This window comes from Elaeis guineensis, chromosome 3, assembly GCF_000442705.2.
Source record: "Elaeis guineensis isolate ETL-2024a chromosome 3, EG11, whole genome shotgun sequence".
NCBI lineage: Eukaryota > Viridiplantae > Streptophyta > Magnoliopsida > Arecales > Arecaceae > Elaeis > Elaeis guineensis.
Window position 1 is genome coordinate 79535678 of NC_025995.2, and position 17163 is coordinate 79552840.

A 17163-nucleotide genomic window follows, 5' to 3' on the forward strand; every position below is an offset into this window, starting at 1 on the left:
CCCTTTTGGTGTTCCTCTAGTGTTGCATGACAACAGTACGCATAGTTCCTGCAGATATTCTTCTACGACAGTCGAAGAAGGAGATCAGATCCAAACTAATGAAGTGGAGATCTAAAAGAGAGCTAGTATCTCAATGGTCTCTGGCACTTCCGATTTGCTTCAGCTCCATGTAAATACATGTAGAGGTTGGATGCATGTGCAGTTTTCAATGGAACTTGCAGACATCCTCAAATCTAGATCTGAAAAGAGATTTTGTGATTTAGGTAGGTGATCTAATCACTAGATTATTTTCATCATGAAATTAGATGCATGTTCTCTTATTTTTCATCATATGAACTAAATCCGTAGGTGTTAAATTAGAGCTATGTATGCATAGATTAAAAGTAGTTTTAATCTAACTTCTGCTGCATGTTCAAAATAGTTTTTGAAAAATGCATGCATAACACCTTGCAACCTAACAATTTGTACATTTAATAAGTAGACACCTTATTCTATCCTTGCTAGAAAATATCCTTATGAATGGCATTTTTCAAGTTTTCCCAAATAATTCTGAGCTTGATGTTTTGGCTCAACTCATTTTGCTCTTGCTTTTTCAAAAACAGAATGAGATAAAATGTCTAAAAAATTTGCTACTTATGTCTTTTTAGGTTATGGGTGCAAATGAGTCGAGCCGCTCGTGAGCTACTTGAGCTCGACTCGAATCCAAGCTCGACTTAATTATTATCGAGCTCGAGTCGAGCTCCAATAGCTTGAGTAGTTTTTCGAGGCTAGCTGGAGTAGTAGGATGCTCGGCTCAAAAACTCACGAGCCTACTCAAATATATATATATATATATTTAATAATATTATTTTTTATAATATATATATTAGTATATATATATAGTATTAGTAAACTAAGGCTTGATTTCGAGCTTGAGTATAGCTCGATTGATATTCAAGTCGAATCGAGTCGATTTCGAGTTTTATCTATTTTTCATCGAGTCGAGTGTGAGCTTGAGATATTAAAGCTCAGACGATCTCAAGCTAAGTTTAGAGTCTGAGTATTTTGAATTGAGTTGAGCTCGAGTTTTCAGCTATTTGACTCGGCTTAGCTCAATTGCGCCCGTATTCTAGATTATCGCATTTAGTAAATAGTTTGTAGATGCTATGTCCTTGTTACTTGGAATTTCATATCTCTCACCATGTAATTTTTAGGGGATGTATATGTTGGGTTCTGGTCACGCAGTAGAATGTGAATTTAAATTTTTTTTTTTGACATGCAAATCAAAAGCTTTAACAATTAAAACTATTAAACCAAAATCAAATCCTAGAATCACCTTGTAGATATCGAATAAAATAAAATCCAAGCATGCAAAGAGATATAAACTTATACTTCCTCAAATGAGTAGTATGATAAGAATATATTTTCATGAGACTCCAACTAGAAGTTCTTCAATGGTGATCTATGCAGAAGATGGTCAAGGTCCTTCCTAATCGATGCACCACCATAGCCTTTTCTTCACAAGAATACTGCTGACTTCATACTTGAAGAACAGTCACACCAATGCTCTATTGCTTTCAATTTCTCCACAAAGATCATGCTAAGAGTATTCTCTCCAAAAATCTCACAACCTAGAATTTGATTTTATAATCCAACATATGAAAAAATCAAACCCTAGGACAAGCACACCTTATTTGCTATTTTTCTCACTTCCTTCTTTTAATCTTTTCCACTCTATTTTTCCTTATCTTTTCCTCTAATTTTTTTTAGATTTTTTTCTCTCTTGTCACATGCCAAGATCTCTGATTTTTCACCAAAATCCAGCCCTTATCTCATAAGAGGTGCCTCATTTAAATAGATGAAGAAGGGACACCAAAGAGATCCAAGGGGTGCCAACTCTTGGCGCTCCACTTCCTCACATGAAAAAATTAATTCTCTGATGAATTAAGTGGCACAGAAGAGGCTTCACATAGAAGGACTCTTCTTCTTCTGTGCCCCATAATTTTTTATTTATTTCTGATGTGTGATAATTAAGGAATCATTGGAAAACTAAGAGGTGGTTAAGAGTCTTAAGGAAGAAAGACTCTTCCTCTTCTTAATGCACAAATGAGGGTGGCGGCATTAAATTTTTGGCATGAAACTAGAGTGGCATGGAGGAGTCCTTCCACACTTGAAACTCTTTCAAATTGGATAGGAGTCCAATTAAAATAGACTTAATCCAATCAGGTCAAAGGCAACAGGTTCAGTTTAGCTCAAACACTTTGAACTTAACCTAATTAAGAACTTGGGTTAACACAATATGCTAGCAAATCAAATTAACCCTAAGATTTATATTTAATCTTAATTAAATCAGACCAAGATCAAATTCTAAAGTATATAATCCATTGAGTTTCAAATTTAGCTAGCAGTGGACACAGACTCTTGACCTAATCCTATCTGATCAGATTAGGTCAGCTCAAGAGTCCCAATTAACTAGGACTCTTTCTAATTAATTTTAAAATTAAACTTTTTTAATTCTAATGAGTCCATAAGTCAAGATTAACATCTAAAATATGTCATGACTATCAGAAAGAGATAAAATTTGATAAAATTATTAAAATATCTTTCAGTGATAAATTACCGTGTAATTCAATCTTCAGTCAAACAATATTCAGATGAGCTATGGGTATAGAATCATATCAAATCCAATTACTTATCTAAATATATCTTGATCAGAAGGTGATGATTCAGTTGATGATATATTAATTTTTTTTTTCAATTATCATCCTACTTTGGTCAAAGACTTCCAAAATCATCAACCTATGAGATCACATAGGATGTTCACTCCCTTATTAAGAGTGACTGATTTCTTATTGACCACTCACAATCTCTATGCATACTTCACCACATCTAAAACACCCCACATAAGAATCAAAGAACTAAGTTAGAAGTGAACCAAAATATTGATTCACGTACACAAGGTACCATAGTGATCTCAGGTCAAAGGATCACTTGCACAACTCCACTAGAGAACAATCAGTTGACATATAAATAAGACTCCATCAGATGTTCTCTCATAGGTTTATTCAGTGAACTCATGCTCTAATGAGCACCCACATCCTTCTATTAGTATCGCCACACAAGTGGTTGTCAGATCAATCACCCTCATTACGGAGCATACATAGGATGTGCCAGTCTTACCAGTATCATTGATTCTTGACTCAATAAATCATGACTAAAAATATTTTAGGTCAGAGCTATCAAAGATTTAGATCTCACTGATGTGATCTCATCATGGCCCAAAATCATTGCTAGACCTATGAAGTTATTATAATCTTAAAAATAATAATAAAATATAGCATGTAATGAATCAAAAAGCTTATTTTATTAATTAACAATGTCAAATATATGAGTTTGAAAGATAAATTACAAAAAATATCCCATTACATTTCATATACGATTGACTTGTAGGATATTATTCTTTCAATCTCTCACTTGTACTAAAGTCAATTGCCCCTATACTTGATGCCCATGCAATCTAGGTGGCGGTCAAACTGCTGCAATAATAAGACCTTAGTAAATGGATCCGCTATATAGTTCTTGGTGTTAACTCGCTTCACGATCATATCGCATCTTTCGACTATCTTCCAAATAAGGTGGAACCATCTTAGGATGTGCTTGGATTTATGATGGGATCTCAGTTCCTTGGCTTGAGTAACTATCCTAGTATTATCATAATATAGGGACACTAGTTGTTCAATTTTGAAACCACACCCAATTTTGAGATAAATTTTTTTATCTAAACGACCTTCTTAGCAGCCTCACTAGCAGCAATATGCTTAACCTCAGTGACTGAGTCAGCAACAGTTTGCTATTTAGAACTCTTCCAACTTACTGCTCCACCATACAGGATGAACACATATCCAGATATAGATTTGCTATCATCTGGATCAGATTGAAAATAGAGTCAGTATAATCTTTAATTTCAAATCAGATCCACCATATATGCAAAAATATCTCTAGTCCTTTTCAAGTACTTGAGTATGTTTTTTACAGCTTTTCAATGATCCTCTCAGGATCAGCCTGAAATCTGTTTGCAATGCCCAAAGCATAAGCCACATCAGATCTGGTATACAGCATAGCATATATTATTGAATCTACAGTCGAAGTATAAGGAATAGAACTTATTCTATTTCTCTCTTCAAATGTCTTAGGAGACATCTTCTTAAAGAGTTGTATGCCATGACCATAGGCAAGTAACCTCTTTTACTTTCCTCTATGTTGAATCTCTTCAACACAAGGTCTATATACCTTGACTAGGAAAACCAAGCATCCTCTTTGATCTATCCCTATAGATTTTTATACCAAGTATATAGAATGCTTCACTTAAGTCTTTCATGAAAAATTTTTATGATAGCCATGTCTTGACCGATTGTAATATAGGAATATCATTCTCAATGAGTAGTATGTCATCCACATATAAGATCAAGAAGATAACAGTACTCCACTAGTCTTCTTATACACACAAAGTTCATACATATTTTTGATAAGCCAAATGATTTGACTGTCTCATCAAAATGGATATTCCAACTTCTCGATACTTGTTTTAATCCATTAATAGATTTATTTAGCTTGCATACTTGATTTGCTCTTCCATTAGAGACAAATCCCTCCAGTGAAGTCATATAGACTTCCTCCTCAAGATTTTCATTGAGGAAGGCAGTCTTAACATCCATCTACCAGATCTTATAGTCATGGTATACAGCAATAGCAAGCATAATCCAAATAGACTTGAGCATGGTTACAGTAAAAAGATTTTTTCATAATCAATACCTTATTTTTATCTGAAACCTTTTGCCACCAGCCTGACTTATAGGTCTCTACCTGGCCATCTATTCCAATCTTCTTCTTGAAGATCCATTTACATCCTATTAGGATCACACTCTCAGCGCATCAACCAAAGTCCAAACTTGGTTGGTATACATAGAGTCCATTTCAGATTTATGACTTTAAGCTATTTGTCAAAGTCATCTCTCATGACAGCTTCCAAATAGATTATAGGATCATTATTTTCAATGATGTGAGATGTATTGTCATTCTCAATAACAAACCCTACCTGAATGGTATATTACGCACTCTACTTGATCTTTGGAGAGGAGGTATGTGTAGTGGATGTGTCTCAATAATGGACACATTGGTTGAGAGTTAGCTTGTGAATTCTGGATAGATTGTAGGTCTTGAACTTCTTTAAGTTCAACTGACCACCCACTGCCCCCTTCTTGGATGAACTCTTTCTTCAAGAAAATGGCATGCCTACCAACAAACACTTTTATTGAATAGGATGGTAGAAGTAGTATCCCATACTCTCCTTGAGATAACCTACAAATCTATATTTTTCTGATCTAGCACTAACCTATGTCTATCAATATTTTTTACATAAGTAGGCAACTCTAAATCTTAATGTTTTAAGACTGGACCTTTTTTTTTATATATCTCATATGGAGTGTTAGAGACAGATTTTGATGATATTTTTAAAAATATATGCCGTGGCCTTGAGAGCAAATCTTCAAAAAGAGATCGAAAGATTCGTGAAATATATCATGGACCGTCCCATATCTAATAAGGTACGATTCTTCTTTCTGCAATACCATTTAATTATGGAGTGTAAGGAGGTGTCCACTGAGAAAGAATATCATTTTATTTTAAATGATCGAGAAACTCACTAGTTAATATTCTCCTCCTCGATCAGATGAAGAACTTTAATACGTTTACTAGTTTGTTTCTCAACCATTCTTTATACTCTTTAAACTTGTCAAAGGCTTTAGATTTATATTTCATTAAATACACATATCTAAATCTAGACTTATCATTAGTAAATATGATGAAGTAGGAGTATCCATCTCTAGCTTGAGTCGATATTGGACCACAATATTAGTATGTACAAGGTCTAAAATATCACTCCCTTTTCTCCATGTCGATAAATAGGTCTTGGTCATTTTACCTATAGGATAAGATCATAAGTTTCATATGATTCAAAATCATAAAGATCAAAGAATTCATCTTTGTATAACTTGTTAATTCTTGACTCATTTATATGACCAAGTCAGTAGTGCCAGAGTATGTGACATTCAATCCTCTCTCTTCTTTTACTTCATATTATCAACATGAAGTATATTATCATTAAGCGATAGAATAAAAGATATTATCAATAAAAATATTTATATAAAATTTATTAAAAAAATAAATAGAATAATCATTATTCTTAGCTTTTATTTTAAAATCTTGTTCTAATAATAAGGGTACAAAAATAATATTTCTAATAATTTTTAGAATATAAAAACTTTATTCGTGTTAGAAAATTGGGTAGGCAGCATGTGTAGATTTCAAAACTTTGAAAAACAGGCAGCGAAAACTCAAACAGGTAAAATTCTTTAACCCCACATGCAAGATATCAAATTTAAATCTACCCAAGCCTGAAAAAAATACATATCAATAATCTAAAATTTAAAAATACATATAAGATCAGATCTCATTACCTTGGTATGGGTAGATATTTATCGCTTCTGATGATCTCGGATTTGCAGAAGTTTGAACCACACACATATCCGACCTTTATGGATATCCATCGAAAACGATCTCAAACTTCTTTCTCCTCATAGAAGACTCTTCTTTTTAAGAAGAACCTCAACCTTGAACACTTTGATCAACTCTTGATCAAGACTGCAGGATTAACTCCTTGATTAGCAGCCTTCTTCTTCTTCTTCTCTTTAATCTTCAATCTCTAAGTCACCAACACTTCTTCTTGGTGTATGGAAGAGGGGCACCCAACTTTTGGGCATGGAAAGGAAGAGAGGGAGGAGAGGAGGTGTGCAGAGGGAGAGAGTAATTTGGTTGATTAAAAATTCTATTAACAATAAACCTAGAGACCTCCTTTTATATAGATACTATCCTGACACATATTAGGAACCCAATTATCTTAAAAAGATAGATCCTTATCTCATAAATTTTTTTACCTTTTTAATCTAATTTATGTCAATAAAAATCAGATATAAATGGTATATAATCAACCCTTAAAGCATATACAAGAGGCATCCATGGAATACTTGTCAGGTAGAGTTGGCACCCCACAAAGAGATCTCTAGCCAAAAGAGATGGGGCATGGCCCCCACTCTCTCTTCTTCATGCCATGACACATAAGAGGGGGTGGACCCCTCTAGGATTTGATGCCTATTATTTGCCAAAAGAGAAGGGAGGGGCCACCCAATCTTACATCTATTCTACATGCACACTTAGAGATAATTAAGAGATAATGAAGAGATAATGTTAGGATAATTATGCCAACTAATTGATTTAATCAAATTCTCTTGGGCTCATATTTAAGAGTCCAATTAAATTCAAATAGATTTAGATTAGGTTCAAGGCTATAGACTTGATCAAATCGAAGTCCCGATAAGAATTAAGTTTAACCGTGTGCTAGCATGGTTCTCATAAACCTAATAGGATTTCAATAAATTCTAACCTAATTGAAACTTCATAAGCTCAATTGGCAAATTTGAGATTAAATCCCTTAATGTGTGACCCCATAGGTTCCATTCTATCTAATAGTGAGATATATTGTGATCTCCATCATAATATCATCGAAACTCCTTTCGATGGATTAAAATATTTTCAATTCTATCCTTCGAGAGCCATCGATCACCAAGATGATGCCGATGAGTCTCACAATCTATCAGAACACCTAGCAGTATGTAGTGTCAATCCTGTAGAATGAAAGTATGAACTCCTAGATGCAGTTATCGTATGATTCAGTCCTTCTATCGTGAGTTCTGACTTGACGAAGGTCATGGTATCGTCAGATCCCATCATCAGTCATATGCTTGCTTGGCTCACTCGAGTTCATTTATGAATCTTATGAAATTTTTTTTTCAGTATTCACACTTGCTTTGGCCAAAAATTTTTGAACTCAGTCTCTCAAATTGCATAGGACTTCTCCTTTTCTACCAAGGTCGATAGATTCTATCTAAGTGCATCCTACTCCAAACAGTGAACCTGAACCTACAGAAGCTAACATACACAGCAAGGATCCGAATGGCTAGGGACCAAGAAATGTACAGTCAAACCCAGTAGCCTCACTGTGAATAGCCAATGACACCGTAGGTCAAAGGATCACTCACACCACTGTAGCATCGAGAAGACCACTAACGAGTGAGTAGACATCCATGTGGTTCTCATATTAATCACACTCAGTACAAGTTATTCTCTAACAATCACCCATACCTTCATCCCAGTGTCTCTATACCGCAGAACTAAGATTCATCTGCCCACAAGGGAGGTGAACTGTGCACCGATCTCAAATGGATTGATCACTATCCTCCATGACGATCTGTTAATCCGGAGTGTTTAAAATTAACCACTAATTAATGTATGCCTCAAATTCTTAACTCTTTAAGTATATACAAAAATCATCTTTGTTAATTTTTAAGATAAATCATGGACACATATATATGATTAGAATGAAAAAGCTCTTTATTAATAATAAAAAGATTACAAGTATAAGTTTAAGTCCTGTAAATACATAATGTGTCAGCCAACAATTGGTTTCTAGGACACAAATCTAACAAACTCTCACTTGACCTAAAGTCAATTGGCCATATACCTAAGACCCATCTTCTCAAGGTGAGCTTCGATCTTCTGTTGGCTGAGAGACTTAGTCAGTGGATCCGCCACGTTCCGTATGGAGTCGACTCTCTGCACCTCAATGAACTTCTTCTCGAGGTATTTACGTATGATGTGAAACCGCTGCTTTATGTGCTTGAACTTCTGATGAGACCTGAGCTTCTTAGCAAGGACTATAGTACCGTTGTTGTTGCAGTACAGTGCAATGGTATCTGATGGCATCACACCCAACTTGCAATGAACTTTTTGAACTAAAAGGCTTCCTTAGCAGCTTCAGAGACAGCGATATACTCGACTTCTATAGTCGAATATGCAATGATTGACTATTTGAAACTTTTTCAGCTAACCACATCACCATTATACCAAAAGATACACTCCGATGTAGACTTTCTATCATCGACATCAGCCATAAATTTGAATCAATGTATCCCTTGATTTTTAGCTCCGATCCTCTACCAAAGACCAACATCAAATTCTTAATCCTTCTTAAGTACTTAAGGATGTTTGTAACAGAAATTCAGTATTCTTCACCTGGATTTGCCGAATATCTACTCGTGACACTCACGGCAAGTGCTATATCAGGGCGTGTACATAACATAGCATACATAAGACTCCCTATTATCGAAGCATAAGGGAACTTGCTCATGCATTGGATCTCTTCAGGTGTGTCAGGATACATCTTCTTGGAAGATGAATGTTATGTCTAAGGGGCAAAAGACCCCTCTTGAAGTTTTCCATGCTGAACCTCTTCAGCATCTCCTCTATGTACATATGCTGTGAGAGTCTTATCATTCTCTTGGATCTATCTCTATAGACTTTTATACCAAGAATGTAGGAAGCTTCTTCTAGGTTTTCATGGTGAACTCTTTCGACAATCATACTTTGACCGACGTCAGCATGGGAATACAATTTCCAATCAGAAGGATGTCATCCATGTACAATACGAAGAATGTGACAGTGCTCCCACTGACCTTTTTGTACACACATGGCTCCTCATTTTTGATGAAATTAAATATTTTGATCACATCATTGAAGTGAGTGTTCCAACTCCAAGATACTTGCTTGAGTCCATATATGGACCTTTACAGCTTGCAAATCTTGTAATCACTATCACTGGACGTGAAACCAAGAGGCTGCTCCATATAGATATCTTCCTCAAGATTTCTATTTAGAAAGGTAGTTTTCACATCCATCTATCAAATTTTATAATCATAAAATATTGCTATAGCAAGTAGAGTATGGAAGGATTTCAGCATGGCTACAAACGAAAATATTTTATGATAGTCAATACTTTCGCATTGACTATAACCTTTCGTGACTAGCCTTACCTTATAAGTCTCTACCTTACCATCCGATCCAATCTTCCTTTTGTAGATCTATTTACACCCAATAGGTATAATATCTTCTGGTGGATCTATTAAGGACCAAATCTAATTAGAATGCATGGAGTCAATTTCTGACTTCATCATTTCATCTATTTCTCAGAGTCTACATCTAACAATACCTCATCATAGATCTTGAGATCATTCCTAATGTCCCTATCTCCCATAAGGAACACTTCTTCTAAATCCTCTATAAGAATACCTAAGTACCTTTCAGGAGGATGGGAGACCCTACTTGATTTACGAGGTGGAGGAGGTATCAAATCTACTGACTCATTACTAGGTTCAGGTTCTTGGACTCGATGCTCTTCAGAGACTTTCTCTTCGAGCTTAATCTTCCTCCCACTGCCTCTATCTTGGATAAACTCTTTTTCTAAGAAGACAGCATGATGGCTCACAATCACATTGTGATCCTCAGGAAGATAGAAGTAGTATCCATGGTTTCTTTGGGATACCCTATAAAGCGAGCCCTAAAGACCTAGCCTCTAACTTGTTCACCTGCTGTCATTTGACACGGGCCAGACATCCCCAAATCTTGAGGTACTCAAGAGTTGGCTTCTTACCATGCATAATTCATATGGTGTGGTAGGAATGGATTTAGAGAAAATCTGATTCAAAAGATGAATTGCAGAAAGCAAAGCATATCTCCAAAGAAAATCAAGAAGGTCTATGAAGCTCATCATGGACCGGTCATATCTAATAGGATCCGATTCCTCCTTTCAGATACCCCATTGAGTTAAGGTATTTTGGAGGTATCCATTGTGAGACTATGCCATTATCTTTAAAATAGATCTGAAATTCTCCACTAAGGTATTCACCTCTTCGATCTGATTGAAAATCTTTATAAATTTTTGATCTATTTTTTCACTTCATGTCTGAACTCTATGAACTTTTCAAAGATTTTAGACTTTCAATGCATCAGATACACGAACCCATACCGTGAATAATCATCGGTAAAGGTTATGAAGTAGATATAGTTATCTCTGGCTTGTACATCAAATGGATCATACAATCAGTGTGTACCAAAGCTAATATCTCAGTGATCCTTTCCCCTTGTCCCACAAAAGACAGCTTGATCATTTTTTCTTGAAGACACGATTTACAGACTAGATAAGACTCAAAAATCAATGGTCCAAGAAGACCATCTTTCTCTAGTTTGTTGAGTCTGTCCTCTCCAATGTGACCTATCCTAAGGTCCACAGATACTTTTGGCTGATCCTATTCTAGATCTCTTAGACCCTATGGTATTCACTATTTATTCGTTAATATTTACACTTGCATCCATATGCAAATGGTAAAGACGTCAATCAAGAAAAACATGCCACAAGTTTATTTTCAAAATAAATAAAATATATATCTTTATTGAAATAAAAATTATAATTATCCTATGCCAGCACAGAGTAGAAATCAAATTTCTACTGACTAAGGTACATAGTAACAGTCTTTCAAAAGCAAACTAAATCCTAACGGTAGTCGCAGAAGGTAGGTTTAATGGCCATAGTAGCAACCTTTGCTACATTACCGATCCAGAGAGTGATCTCACCTTTCTCAGTCCCCTAATTTCTTCAAGACCCTGCATTTAAGTATACAAATAAGTACTTGAACCAAAATCAAGAACCCAACTAGAAGAAAAAAAATCGTTAGATTAGTTTCAATAACGAGCAACTCAAATGTACCTTCAGAAGGCCCATCCTTCTTCCTACTCTTGACAGTCGTCAGGTAGATCGAACAGTTTCTTCTCCAGTGGCCTTCGATGTTGCAATGAAAATATTTTTTTTTATCATCAGCCTTTTTCAAAACCTATTTTTTAGGCTTGGCCTCATTCTTTACTTCTTTACGAATTTTTTCTTCTTCCCGAAGAAGACTTTCTTTTAGAGGAAGTTCGCTCCATAATCAGAACTGTGCCTCTTGAGCTCTTTAAGGTGCCCTCTGCAATCCCCAGCATATTCAATAACTCTGATAAAATGGCATCAATCTTATTTATATGGTAGTTTATAATGAACTACCCATATAAATCAGGAAGAGACTGGAGGATCAGATCCACCTGTAGTTTCTTATCCATGTTTATTCCGAGCTTTGAAGCTCCTCTATGTTCTTGATTGTTGTCAAACAATAATCATTGATGGACTGCCCATCATGCATCTTCGCTCTGAAAAGTCTTGGGAGATCTCAAAGTGAGCTGTGCGATTTGTTCACCATACAACTCTTGCAGGTGAACCAGCATCTCCATGGCAGTCCTCATATCTTTATGCTGTTGCTGAAGATCATTGGACATAGATGCTAAGATATAGCACTTCATCTTGTTATCTTTGTCTATTCATTTCTCAAGTGTAGCTCATTGATCAACGGATGGGCGAGCAGGTAATGCAGGTGCTTTCTGATCAAGGATATGAGTAAGCTTTTCAGAATTAAGAATAATTCTCAGATTCTGGAGCCAGTCTTTGTAATTTATGCTGGTCAACCTATTTGTATCGAAGATACAGGCTAAAGGATTTGAACTCAACATGGTTATCTGCAGAGAGAATAGTTTTTAATTAGATTTTATACTTATAAAATTATTTATTCTAGAGACTTTAAAAATAAACAAAGGCTCCCACTATTTTTTTGAATCTTCCACACTCCTCGGTGGAGAAACAGAAATCTATACGCGATCAATTTCAAGTAGATACTGCAGTCTTATTAATCTATACACACCTCACTTAACAGTTATTGGTGAGCATAGACCAATGAGTGGATAATATTTTGTCCATTACTTCTCTAAGCAAGATGCAGTAGACTTGGTCTCTAGTCCTGTGGCCTCACCTAATAGTTATTGGCACATTCCTTAGTTAAGTCAGATCCATCATTCATCAGTGGATGAAAAGCCATCATTGGGATCCTCAACTAATAGTTATTGGGCCCAACCCCACTCTATCTTGAGACATCAAATATCAATAGAGTGGTTGTATCTTTCTGATGCAACCGAACCATTATAATCATCGAGAACGATTAATGCAGAAGGCACCGTATCTCTACAATGATGGAAGACCTCTAGAATTAATATTTTATGAGAAATTTAAATTTAGGTCTCTTCTAAATCAGCAGATCTGACATCTAATTAATTAAATATGGTCAGCACATCAGTATGTCTAACCATCCTAGTTGGCATAGGTGAACTCGAATCAATAAGTAACTAACACGAAACTAAATCTCCCATGATAGTCAGGTAAGTTAAGATGTGTGAGGGTCCTCTTGTTGCTTTTCTTAGACATCAATCAAAATTGATCAGGTCAGACAACAGAATCAATTAAATAATCACCATCTAAATACTTGTCTTAGACATCAAATTGATCGATTAGAATTGATTAGATTAACCTATTGAAGTGGACCTGAACTATTCAGCCAAATTCGATCTTGAGTCAATCAACTCACATCAAAATATGAATCAATGCGACCAACTATAACTAAACTCAATTTTGAGCCTTTTTATCTAATCCTAATCATCCATCGATTAGGTTCAATCAACTACTCAAAATTAAAAATAGGTTCTAGCCTGATCTAATCAATTAGACCCTAATTATAGTTTGATCACTAGATCTAATTTGTTTATCCCATACCCACATCCAACAATATAATTTTAGATCTAAAAATAATTTTTAGATTATATTTTATTGCATACAATTAGTAACTTATGATCTTGAAACTGTTTCAGATCTAAACCTAGTTTCATATATCAAATATATGTAGTTTCAGATCTAAATCAAATATGCATCACATATATACTAATTTTAGATTTAAAACTAAATTTACACATATCAAATATATATAAAATTAATCTAAAATAATGATTAAAATATTTTAAAAATATTTTTTTAAAAATTAATTCATATCAAATTAGGATAATTTTTACAATATAGGAGGTAAACCCTATATCAGGATGACCTTATATCAGTTTGATGTAAACTTTTAATTATTCTAATTTAAGATCTAACTTAAAATTAAACATATCATATATGCTAATTTTTAGATTGAATTTTAATTTAATTATTTTAAAAATAATTTTTAAAATCAATCAATCTTGTGCTAGGACAATCTTTGCAATATTGGGGTAAACCCTATACCAGAACAACTTTATATCAGCACAAAATTAATTTTAAATCATTAAAATTTTTAGATCTAATCTAAAAACTAGATCATATGTGTTTTCAAAAATCTGTAGCTTAATACCACTGTTAGAAAATTGGGTAGGCAGCATATGTAGATTTCAAAACTTTAAAAAACAGACAATGAAAAACCAAACGGATTAAACCCTTTAACTCTATATGAAAATATCAAATCTAAACCTACCCAAGCCCTGGAGAAAACACATATCAATAATCTAAAATTTAGAAATACATGTGAGATCAGATCTCATTACCTCGGCGTGGATAGATATTCACCACTTTTGATAATCTCAAATTCACAGATATTTGAGCCACACACGTGTCCAACCTCTATGGATATCCATCGAAATTGATCTCAAACTTTTTTTCCTCGTAGAAACTCTTCTTTTCATAAAGAATCTCAGCTTTGAGCACTTTGGTTAACTCCTTGATCAGGACTGCAGGATCAACTCCTTGATTAGCAGCCTTCTTCTTCTTCTTCTCCTCAATCTTCAATCTCTAAGTCACTAACACTTCTTCTTGGTGTGTGGAAGAGGGCACCCAACTTTTGGGCGTGGAAAGAAAGAGAGAGAGGAGAGGAGGCATGGAGAGGGAGAGAGTAATTTGGTTGATTAAAAATTCTATTAAAAAAAATCTAGAGACTCTCTTTATATAGATACCATCCAACACATATTAGGAATCCAATTATCTTAAAAAGATGGATCCTTATCTCATAAGAATCTTCTACCTTTTTAATCTGATTTATGTCAATTAAAATCATATATAAATGGTATATAATCAGCCCTTAAAGCATATACAAGAGGCATCCATGAATACTTGTCAGATAGAGTTGGCACCCCACAAAGGGATCTCTAGCCAAAAAAGATGGGGCATGGCCCCCACTCTCTCTCCTCCATGCTATGACACATAAAAGGGGTGGACCCCTCTAGGATTTGGCACCCATTATTTGCCAAAAGAGAAGGGAGGTGCTGCCCAATCTTTCATCTATTCCACATGCACACTTAGAGATAATAAGGAGATAATGTTAGGATAATTATGTCAACTAATTGACTTAATCAAATCTTCTTGGGCTCATAATTAAAAGTCTAATTAAATTAAATAAATTTAGGTTAGATTCAAGGCTATGGACTTGATCAAATCGAAGTTTCGAAAAGAATTAGGTTTAATCGTGTGCTAGTATGTTCTCATAAACTTAATAGGATTTCAATAAACCCTAACCCAATTAAACTTCATAAGTCCAATTGACAAATTTGAGATTAAATCCCTTAATATGTGATCCTATAGGTTCCATTCTATCTGGTAGTGAGATATATTCGGATCTCCACACAATATCATCGAAACTCTTTTGATGGATTGGAATATTTTCAATTCTACCCTTCGAGGGCCATTGATCATCAAGATGACGTCCGATGATCTCACAAACCATCAGTGACACCTAGTAGTATATAGTGATAATCCAGCAGAACAAAAGTAGAGCTCCTAGGTGCAGTTATCGTATGATTCAGTTCTTCTATCATGAGTCCCGACTTGACAGAGGTCATGGAGAACTCGTCAGATCCCATCATCAGTCATATGCTAGATTGGCTCAACTTGAGTTCATTTATGAATTTTGTAAAATCTTTTTTAGTATTCATACTTGCTTTGGCCAAAGACTTTCTGAACTCAGTCTCGTAAATCACATAGGACTTCTCTTTTTCTATCAAGATCGATAGATTCCATCTAAGTGCATCCTACTCCAAAAGCAAACCTGAACCTACTGAAGCTAACATACACAGTAAGGATCTGAATGGTTAGAGACAAGAGAAATATAGTCAAATCCAGTAGCCTTACTGCGAATAGCCAATAACATCACAAGTTAAAGGATGACTCATACCACTGTAGCATCGAAAAAATTACTGACGAGTGAGTAGACATCCATGTGGTTCTCGTATTGGTCACGCTTAGTGTAAGTTATTCTCTAACAACCACCCACACCTTCACCTCAGTATCTCTACACCACAGACCCAAGACTCATCTGTCCACAAGGAGGTGAATCGTGTATCGATCTCAAATAGATTGATCACTATCCTCTATGATGATCCATTGATCGGGAGTATTTAAAAATTAACCATTAATTAATATATTTCTCAAATTCTTAACTCTTTAAGAATATACAAAAATCATCTTTGTTAATTTCTAGGATCAATCATGGATACATATACATGATTGGAATGAAAATTTTTTTTATTGATAATAAAAGATTATAAGTACAAGTTTAGACTTTGTAAATACATAATGTGTCAGCCAATAATTAGCTTTAGGACACAAATCTAACAGTCTGAAGGCAACTTCAATATCTTGTTCCCATGGCTTTGATCTGGATGGACTCTCTACTAACACCAAATAGTACGAAGTCACCTTTACTCAGATTCTTTATTTTTTGTAAATCTGCAATGATTTGTAAATATATGAACCACAAATGGTATCCAATATCAAAGAATCTAAAATTCAAGTACTTAATGATAAGTTTATTTGTATCATATACAAACCTTTAGCAATATTTACTTCCTTGTGTTTCACAGTTGCAAGGTATTCCTTGTAATTTCTCTTCTAGTGCTCGTCCTTGCCGCAGTGATAGCAAGTACCTTTGGCGGAGATTTTCTTCGCCTTCTTCTTGGAGATACTAGCTTTAGGGTTCAACTTTTTCTTAGAACCCTTCTTGCCTTTCTTCTTGTTGATTTTATCTACAAGAGGAACTAGAGCTTTTTCACCTTTGAAATGGCTTTCTACTATTTTGAGCATATTCAACAGTTCAGCAGACAATATTCAGCTGGTACATATGTTAGTTAATGACAAACTCAGAAAAAAATCGGGATGACTGCAGGATCAAATTCTGACTAAGCTCACCATCCATAGCAAATTCAGTTGTCCCAGATAAGTAATCAAATCAATCATCTTAAGAACATGAGTTTGCATAGATATACCTTCAGTCATCCAGATATGGAATAACTGCTTAGATATCTCAT